Genomic DNA, 10,841 nt, shown 5'->3' with positions numbered 1-10,841 from the left:
ACTCCTGGTAAACTCTTTTGCGTTACATATTGATATGTAGTTTGCCTTTGATCATTGCAATTTATATTTGATGACAAGGAACCTTTCCAAGAACATACTCATTTGACAGTTCAAAGGGCTGAACAAATGTCTTTATTTTTATTTATTTATTTTTGAGATGGAGTCTTGCTCTGTAGCCCAGGCTGGAGTGCAATGGCATAATCTTGGCTCACTCCAATCTCCGCCTCCTCAGTTCAAGCGATTCTCATGCCTCAACTTCTGGAGTAGCTGGAACTACAGATGCATACCAGCATGCCTGGCTAATTTTTATATTTATTTTATTTATTTTTTTTTTTGAGACAGAGTCTCATTCTGTTGCCCAGGCTGGAGTGCAATGGCGAGATCTCAGCTCACTGCAACCTCTGCCTCCTGGGTTCAAGCTATTCTCCTGCGTCAGCCTCTTGAGTAGCCGGGGTTACAAGTGCATGCCACCATGCCCGGCTAATTTTTGTACTTTTAGTAGAGACAGGGTTCCTTCATGTTGGTCAGGCTGGTCTCGAACTCCTGGCCTCAGGTAATCTGCGCGCCTCAGCCTCCCAAAGTGCTAGGATTACAGGCATGAGCCACCACTCCTGGCCAAATGTCTTTATCTTTAAAACAAGCATTTCAGTCTACAATATTTGTAAAGGATTGGGATTTGTTCTAATTAGATTTGTTCTCGTGGAGGACAGCATTGTTTTTATTGGCTTGTGAATGTGACCAGAGATACTTGCAATCTAACTCACACATGGGTTCTCTAGTTCACAATGTCCCACCTGGATGCCTTTTAGGCTTTCTTCTCCTCATAGCCTGCCACCTCTTTGGGCCTGGCCTGGAGGAAGCCTAAGTGAATCGTCTCCTCATAGAATCAAAAGTAGACCATAAATGATGATGAATGCTTCCAGGTTGCCTGGAGCCACTGCACCTGATGCCATTTGAAACTCCCGCAGGAAATACTGGGCATCCCATTCCAAGTGTCCTTGAAGCCCGTGGCAAATTCCTCTTGTTCACTCCAAAAGCATGCTTCCTGTTGTTTTTGGGTGGTCTTCCCAATACCTAGACCTGAGAATGTTTAACAGAGAAAATAAAGAGCATATTTTGAATTTTCAAGTAAAATACTCTCTGATTGGTAGAACTTGGTTTTGATAGCAGAGTGTGGAAATAGCATGGCTGTTTATTTACTATGAGCATTTTGTGACAAACAGGCCTGATTCAGGGTATGATAGCACCACCCCTCAGTCTCTGAAGTGGCCAATTTCTCCCAGCTGTTCAGGCCGGTTTCTGACTAAGCAAGTTGTTTCTTTTAGATCCTGTCTTCGAGGCAGTTTCTGATGGTAGACAGAGGACACATTTTTCTCTGCTCATCCATGTGTCTGTACAATCATTGGCTGCTCAGACACTCCAGGTTGGAGGTCTATATAAGTTACCCTCACCAGCCTTTCTGAACCAGACGCAAAGGACGCACCCCAACTGGCTTGTAAAAGCAGTACATCTAATCACACAATGCCTCTATAATGTGGTTTTTAAAATTAAGTGACCCACAGGATATTAATCTGGTGGTAACAACTCCCAAGGGATGTAGCACTGGCAAACACTTCAAGAGCTGCTAGTACTCCTATTAAATGTGATGTTCATTTTGTCTAAACATATGGAAATAAAACTAAGCCATGGGAGAACTTCAGTTCTGTACATGCTATAGTGTTCATAAACCTGTCATAAATAAGTGTCTCTTAAAAAGAAACCAATTAATAAATGTGCATTGAATCGCAAAGCGTAAATATTCCATAATACAGGGTCTCTCCTCCCCACACCCTCCACCAGCATTCCTATCCCTGCCAGGGCCGCCCCGCCGCCTCCCTGTTACTTAAGCTGTTATAACATTTTCCACTTTGTGGCCCATCTCGGTTTTGTTGTTGTTGATTGAGTTATTTGGTTGGTTCAGAGGCCTGAAAAAATAAAGAAAAAAAATCTGTAAGCTATAAAACTCAGCTTCTTTCTTCCTTTGTCTGTGTATTAGAGTCTGGCTTGGCACTAGAACCCCACCCCAAACCTCCCACCGAGAGTATGTCATATTTCTATATGCTCATGCATGTTCAGCTCTACCTCTTTTGAAATGATGCCCAAAGCCCAGCAATGTTTACATAAGTAAAAGGGAGTTTCACTTTTACGCTGTAATTTCTACATGGAGCAGAGAGTTTTCCTAGCCATACCTTATACTTTGTTCATAGGTGAACTTTTATTTTTCTGATATGACGGTTTTATCCAGCTTTGACAACAGATTTCTTTAGGAGATTACACACCTGGAATTAACTTTTTCTGCCAAGAATTACAGTGCACCTGGAAGTACTAAATCATTTTTATCTATGTTTTAGAAGCTTTGTGTAGTGAAATTGCATATCTCAAACTTGACTTGTCTCTTGAAGAGAAGCTTAAGGACTGGAGTCGGGTAGATATGAATATGCTGGTACTACAGAGTAAATACATCCAGGGTGTGTTTACTTTTCACCAGTCAAATACTCACTACCTGAACACCATCTCCCTCAGTACCTCACTTCTTAAATGACTCCGCTTCCTGCATAACATATGGAAATGTGAGTATGCACTTTCAGCAGATTGTTTGCTATGTTTACACCAGTTCTAACACTAATCCCTATTAATGTTTGATATAGTCCCCAACAGGTTTCAGAAGATGTCAGACACCATATCTACTGTGTGTGTGTTTGGCATGATACACACTCAAACAAGGAGAGTGATAAAGAAGGATTTTTAGAGATTTCTTTCCTAAAGATATTTGCTAACTAGATTAAATATTTTGAGAATGGGAAATACTTTGTATGAGTATGAATGACATCAAAATATAACATCCTTTAATTTAAAAAATAGGCAGGGAGTTCATTATAAATAGTCATACCATCCATTTGGAGACGTATTACATTTTCTGTTATGAAACTGTGGATAAAGTCTTGCGAGGTACAACTGTAAGACTATCTTCAAGAGATTTAGGATTACGAGTCAGAAAATTTATTAAAACTCATGCCTACACATTAGAAAGATAATATTGTGTGAGTATTAGAAATTACATGATTTCTTGGGGGTGGGGAGGGTAGTGTTGTAGGAAATTTAGAGAAAAAAAGTCTTCAATCTTTAAGTTTTGCTATCAGTGTTAGAGCTCCTGTTTTTGTCATGAAACCAGGATATGCTCTCATTTTCCTGACGTGAAGTAGCATTGCTAGAACAACAAACGCTTTTCATCCCTAGGCATCCTGAAGTTTGCCAAACTGGTTCTGCTTATTCTTGTCGAACAAGGATAATTTCTTCTCTTGGTCGTCTCTGATACAGTGTCAGCATTTTAAAGGTCAAAAGTTACCATAGTGACAAATTACTTGAGTATAAACATTTATTCTGTTTAGACAAAAATGCTCTAAGATTAAGAAAAGGTTTAGAAAAATCATGGATAAACCAACACATTTATTTTGATGGATTTCTTTCTCAGGCAACATAAGAATGATATTATAAGTGATACTGTAATAATTTTTAGTAAAAAAAAAGAGTACAGAAAAACAAAATATAGATACATTAAAATATATCTACTATCAAATTCAAATATAAATAGTTGAATTTCACAAATTACTATTTTCTGTTACTGTGGTTTAATTTTACATGAATGTGACTAAATTCTGCCCTGGTTATAGATAAACTCATTATGTTCTTTAAGTAGTTCGAATTTCCTGATAACCAGGAGTCAAACTGAAGAACAAGCAGAATTAGTAGCCAAGTCTAATAAACGACTGGGAAAAATTGTATCTGTCTCATCCTCCTGGTTCCCACACACTCTAGTTACATCATTACTTAGCCTGTAAATTTGGAGGCCAATTGGGCTCCAGAGCTTGGGTCAGGTGACCAAAACATCAAAATGTGTCTGAAACTCTACCCTAAAGATGGGGTTTCAGTAGGGCCTCTGGATAGCTGACTCCTCTGCGGCTGCTGTGCAATTTTCGTATTTTATTTCACCTTTGCTTTCAGGCTTAGCTTTTGGTCCCACAGATTGATGGCTGAAGCAAACTCGTTGATTTGGGTTTTTCTGTGCAGGTGCATGGGCAAAATTATTTCCTGTACCACATACTACAATCAGTTATGTAATAGCTTAAAAGAAAACAAAAACAGAAACTAGACCTTTCTTTATGAATTGGTTTTCATCAGAGATCATTCTAACCCCTTATTTTTATTTCATCTTTTTTTTTTTTTTTTGGTTTTGAAAACTGTTTTGGATTTTGTGATATTTTAAAACATAATTAAATGTCTAAATTCACAAAACTTAAAAACCAAGGTTATTAGAGCCACTGGCTGCAACTCCCCATCGATGGAGCTGAAATGCTCTGCTCCTCTTAAAAGGAGCGGAATGTGTAACTCTATCCCCTTGCTAAGGTTTCACAGGGCAAGTATAGTGATGACAACAACTACTTGTTTTCTGCAGATGTAGAAAGGCAATTTTTTTTTTTTTACATGTGCAGGAAGCAACAAAAAACCTGGTCTTCAGGGACAGGTGAGTGAATTGCCTTGCAAGAAATAAACCAAATAATCCTTAAAGTTGTAGTAACATATACAGAACCAAAAGCTTGACATCTCTGTACACAAACCTATTTTCATGTTCGGATTTACATTTCTCTTGATTGCTACAAGAGGGGCTATGATCGTTTCTAGTTGGGAGTTTGTTTCAATGGAGTAAAATCCATCAGAAATGAAAAATATCCTTGATAAATTGTTATCAGGTATTTAACAAATCTTTTCAGGAAGCAGGGATGATGCACTAAAGAAGGAGAAAACTCAGGTGAAAATTAATCTTGTTAAAAACCAAGGCAAACAAACAAACAACAACAGCAACAACAAAAAGAAAACCAAGGCAAACAAACAACAACAAAAAGAAAAACCAAGGCAAACAAAACAAATTGTCCTTCTTCTTGGATCAAACAACCGCATGAACTCTATTCCGTGACTTACACAGCAAACATTAGTATGTACTAATTATCATGCTGCAGGATAAGGATACAAAGAAGGTAATGAGATATGATAATAATGATAATGATAACAGCTACCATTTATGTAGTGCTCACGGCATACCATACTGTACTGAGCACTCTACATTTATCCTAATCCTCACATTAATTCAAGAAGATAATTATTCCATTTTACAGAAGGAGAAACTGAGGATCAAAGAAGATAAATGATTTGCTCATGATCATGCTTCGGTTATGTGGCGAGCCATAGAGATAGAATTTCAATCTACATTGGATTTAATCTAGGAACTCTGTCCATAACTGTTCTCCCACATTTTCTAGAGATCGAATAGAGATACAAGTCTTTCTTTGTCCTTAGGTGGTTTTAATCCCGTGGTGGAGTAAACTAGATGAAGAAATAATTGACATTACACTTGTTAAAATATCAACAGGGCTAAGTGATTTAGGAAAGTCAAAGTTTCAGGGAAGAAGTGGTTTGGATCAGAACTTTTCTTAGGAACCCTGTGTCTATGGCATCGGAGCAGGGAAGAGTGTAGGTGGTAGATTAATGTTTGGTTATCTTTTCCCCTTCAGGTAATCCTTTGGAAAGAATTGATTTCTAGTTTTATTCTGCAAAACTATCACTGAAAGTGCTGTGTAAGACAGAGCAAACTCCTGTCCCTACAGGTGCCTGCCAAATAAAGTAACTAGGTGCTCACATATTTTCCAGTACAAGTACTTCATTTTTAATTCATGGTCCAGGTCCTCAGTACATGCTGTTACTAATATTAGGTTTCAGCAGAGAATAATGAACAGGAACACAGGCCTGAATGTCTTAACATTTTTTAAACGACGTTTGCAGTGTGAAATTCTATTTCTGGCTTAATTGGAGTCTTTACATAAACAAGAGGAGGGCTCTGCAGTATTGGGGAGGCATAATAGTCCCACAGCTTAGCAACAGAAAAGATAAGAGTCAGCATGATTCGGAACTGGTAGAAGGTTAATGCAGGCAGGACTTTTCCCCTTTTAGGTCTCAGCATAGTATTCTTATGTTGGACAAGAAAAGGAGAGGTCTTCTGAGTTAGGATTCTAACTGGAAAGCCTAGATCAGCTCCTTGGGGTGAAGCTTTATTCCATCAGAAAAGGAGGGAGGAGGAGAACTTGCTCTGGTTGGGGAATAGTACTGTTCAAATGGCCCCCAAAGCAGCGCTGACTTCTCCGTTAGGTGCAGCAGGCAGTGTTTACGGGGCCTATGGTACTTTCAATGTTTTAATTACATGTAAAACAAAGAAGAAAAATGAACCTAATGATAATGAATATATGATGATGAATTCAGCCTTCTTTATATTCATCTTGATACCAGTAGAGTTGTAAAGTATAACTTTTAATTATTTTTTGGAAGAAGGGATAATGGCAAAATGCCTGGACCCCATGAAAGTCATCATGTGGTCCTGCCCCAAAGAGGCCATTGAAGCAAGTTAAATGACTTTACTAGACAACCTGGTTTTTTTCCCCTTACTAGTGTTTTCTCACTGTAGATTCTACTGACAGCGAGTCTCTGAGAAAAAACACAAAAAACTCTCTTGGTTAACAAAAGCATCAAACGCACATTCCCTCTAGGTTTCTAACAGTGCCCTGACTGGCATAGAGTTGGCATTTAACAATTGGTTGTATATATTGGACACTGATTTAAAGAAAAAGCACACTGATATACTTATTCATTAAGTATAACTATTTATTGAGCATCAGCTGTGTGCCAGGCACTGTACTAGGTGCTACGGATATAACAGGAAATAAGATATTCTTCCTTAATTCCAAAAGCTTCAGAGAAAGTCAGTAAGAAGAAACATAAAAATGACATTTTCAGGAGGTAGTGGGTTGATAAAAATGAGGTAGGGGAAATCCTTGCTTTCTGATTTTCAGTTTAAAAAGTGTATCAACCTCCCAATTAAAAGAGGTTTTCTTCTATGACATTAAGACACAAGCTAAAATGGTCATAAATACATGAAACAGAGATATCGCATTGTATATGGTAGCTAAGCTTCTTATTTAAAAATAAAGGATGTTGAATGATTTTCAGTGAAATGAGAACTGCTAAAGCTCACCTGACTGGGGTGATTTTGGCCATCCAAGCACTCAGACTTGGTGAGTGTTTATCCTGCGGGAGGGCTAAAGCTACTGCTGGGCAGCTTCTTCCTCACTGTTGCTGGGCCTGCTGGGAGTCACGATAAATTTTGAGATTCATCTGAAAAAAGAACAAGTTTCACAGGAGCTCTCCAAGTCACTTGGTTTGAAGTAAACACCAAACTCAAATCATTTAGTTTCTCATGATGAGACTTTCAGGCAACATGTAGATCTTGCCTGGTCCGTTTATATAACAGACTTGTGTCTACCACGTGCCCTACATGTGTCGGGCTTTGTGCTAATGTTTGGTTTCGAGAGAGGAACAAAACAGACAATGGCTCTGCCCGCATGGAGTTGAGTTTCCCATTTTCTTGTTGGAGAGGGAGAGGTAATACAAATTTCAAACAACAGACGGGGTAACTGCAGGGTTCTAGAAGTACCATTCTAGTGGCTATCTTTTATTTTGACTTTTTGGTAACAGCAACCCAATTCTCCTTGGCATGTTGTCTTATATTGGTCAAGAGATTCTGTTTCTCTCTAGCCAGGAAGTGGGCTTGTGACCCAAGCTTAATCAGAATCTCTTTCCTGGAGTTTTGAGGGGCTTGGTGTTGATTCCATGAGCATGTGGCCAGATTCTGGAAAGAAGATCCCCATTGATATCGCAGAATAGTCATGAACACCCATAATGGACTGGACCAGTGAGTTAAGGGTACCTTTTGCTTTACTTTGCCATTCATTGGGCTGGGTTATTAAACTAGATTGACCCTAAATTCCTTTCACCTAGTGCTTCCTTTTTGGAAATCAATAGGGATCATTAAGAAGAAGAATGTAAGCACAGACATACTGACTGGGTCAGCATGGTATAATGCAAAGAGCTTGGGGTTGTGCTGATTTTGGTATGCTTACTGGGCAGTTTCCCCCAGTCTAAAATTGGAAGCATAACACCAGCTCCACAAGGTTTTTGGGAAGTTTAAATCTAGACGGCCCTATTTAATGCCCATGCCCATGAATGTTAGTTCTTTGCCCTTACCTACTTTCACTTCTCCTGCCCAAACCCCACCGCATGCTGTCTTCATAAATAGTATGTTGCCAAGTTGGCTGGAAATTTTAAAATAATGGCAAAAATGTGCAATAACAACTCTGGAGAAAGAGATGAGATGGGGTTGGAAAGCTGATAAGTGAATCTTCAGCGACTTCCTCCTCCCTTCAGATAGTGTGGGCTTGGAGTGAAGTGTGGGCCGGAAATTTGACAATTGGCTAGATCTGTGGCTCGTGAACTCTGCCTGGCATGAACACTTCTATTTCAGCACATCTGTGATTGCCATATCACCAGCATTTGCAGAAATGGAGGATTAATTTTATTGTGCATTAGCTCAGCAGATCTGGTGACATAATATTGCACTACGAAGAAGGATTACTCACCAGTTTCTGGATGCTACATTTTTAGAAACTAACTCCACTTAACGATAAGTGTTGGATCTAACAACTTCCCCCTTTTCCCTACTCCCACTCTCCAATCACCCAACCAACAAATATTCCTTAATGTAAAAACCAGCTCTCATGGGACCAGATGGATACAATTTTTCTTCAGGATAAAATTCTGGATATTTCCCCAAAGTAAAGGTTTTATAATACTTCTTCATTGATTAAAAACAGATGTGCCATGTTTATAATATTGCTCCAAGCCCCCCCTGTTTTGGTTTATGGAAAGCAATTTGTGTAAGGTAAAATAATATAGCATTTGTGAGTCATTTCTGAAGAAAAAAATGCAAAAACTGTACAGTAGTCTGCAAGCCAGACAGGGCATACGGTCATAGGGAAATATGGCTACATCCCAGGGCAAACAAAGAGGAGACCTTGTTTCTACTTCTGTCGTACATCTACTCAGGGTTTCGACATATCCTCTTTTCACCTATGACCTCCATCTTCAGAAAAAGAGACTCAGAGACAGGCTGTTACTAAGGTCTAGTGGCTGGCAGAACTCAGTCGCACACTGCATCCTATAATCTTCCTACTTGCCACTAAGCCAGTAGCATTTCCCTTACCTGTTGTCTTTTTAAAAGAGCTTTTCCCCCATCCTCATCTAGGCTACCTCATAGAGCCTTCTTCTTCTCCAGGTAGCACACCTTAAAAACTATTCCTTCCTTTCTCTATAGCCTCTTTTCCATTCTGTCATTTCTACTTGCTGATGTTTAACCAGCTGCTGGGCTACTGTGTCACTTAAGTAGCTGTATTTGATGTCTATGGAGTTCAGAGTATACAGTGAGTAGGGCCCTGTGGACAAATGCAGAAATAAAATGTGTGTATGCGTGTTCTTTATTGAGTGCTTATTGCATGCCAGGCACTGCTCTAGTTAGTTTTTAGAGTTCGTTATATTTAATTTTCACAATTTTCTGTGAGGTATGAGTTTGGACAGACCTGCATTAAAGCCCTGCTCTACCATTTACTTGTAAAAATATGTAAGCTTTAAGTAGGGAGTATCCATATTTTTAGGGCTAATTCCTGTAATTTCTATTTGTATGGTTCAAAAAAAAACAAACAAACAAAAAAAAAAAAAACAAAAAAACCCCACAGCTTTTTCTCTTATATAGCCAGGGAAGATTTTCTTAAAAATTATTAAAAATATTCTGTCAATATTCTTTGTATTTGAAGCTCTGATGGCAAAACTGGATATATGCCATATTCATTTTTTTTAACAGCATGAAGTACAAAGAAAGTGATAAAAAGTACACAAACTGCTTTAATTAATCTATGCAAGCAGCAGACAGTAAAATATAATGGTCTACTTATTCTTCTGTGATTGACAACCAATCCTTAGAGCAATTTGCACTCTGATCAGATAGCAGGTTTTCTCCCATAACCTTGAGGTCCAAGTCTCTCTGCCCTTTATTGTGAAATTATCTGCCCTTTGACCCTTTGAAAAGATGGAGTCCCACATCTTCTAAAAGCTTTCCCTGGGTCCTGCACTGATGTGTACAGTAAATGACTGATTGTCTCCATTATATGACCACGGCAGGCACAGAGAAATACCTAACTCATTTTAGCAAAACTTATCCTAATTGGAACTATAATCAAAGATAACTGGAATACTCCAGAAACTTACCTGGATTTGGTGTCTTTTGAAGTTTTGGTAAAATAAGTGGTACCTTCTTTGTGCTTGTATTTTCTTTCCTTCCAATAGGGGAGTGAGGAAGAAAAAAAATTGAAAGGAAAGCTAAAGCATCTCTTCTTGCACAACCTTCCCTTCTCTCTTTCTGTGTAGCAGAAGGTGACACTGGGCTGCTGGGCTGGTTCAGAGGGTTATGCACATAAAGTCCTTATCACCTGTGCTATTTAAAGTGGAATGGAAAAGTGCAGCTGAAAACATCCTGGGGGAAGCATTCTCTCCTAGGGCAGCCAGGGTACTTTTCATCTTCACCTGAAGGCAGCCCTCACCCAATTTAATGCATCATTTAGTTCAGCATTAGTGAAAAAATCCTCCCCAGGCCTGCTCACAATGACCCTAGGGCTCCATAGAAACAGACTGAGAAGGAGGGTTACCAGTTTTCGCTTCCTCGGTTAGATGTAGGAAAGGTAAACTGCAAACGTGGACATGGAGCCAAATGAGGAGGTTGAGGAGTGCAAGCTTTAAATGACAGAAAAGTGCTTTCTTTAAAGCTTCTGGGTCCTACCACCCAGCAGATAGGAGGAGAGCCTTGGATATAG

General features: G+C 39.1%; 1 long non-coding RNA gene across 1 annotated transcript; it reads right to left on the bottom strand.

Annotated features, from left to right (window-relative positions):
- Nucleotides 1-311: 311 nt before the first annotated feature.
- On the bottom strand, nucleotides 312-10,444 carry LOC135969682 (uncharacterized). Its single transcript, XR_010585050.2, has 3 exons — nucleotides 10,240-10,444; nucleotides 7,118-7,257; nucleotides 312-1,964 (listed from the first exon to the last, which is right to left on the bottom strand). It is a non-coding gene; the product is annotated as an uncharacterized lncRNA (long non-coding RNA).
- Between the last annotated feature and the right edge of the window lie 397 nt (nucleotides 10,445-10,841).

Source organism: Macaca fascicularis, chromosome 2, assembly GCF_037993035.2.
Source record: "Macaca fascicularis isolate 582-1 chromosome 2, T2T-MFA8v1.1".
Taxonomy (NCBI): Eukaryota; Metazoa; Chordata; class Mammalia; order Primates; family Cercopithecidae; genus Macaca; species Macaca fascicularis.
This window is presented reverse-complemented; position numbering and strand designations above follow the sequence as displayed.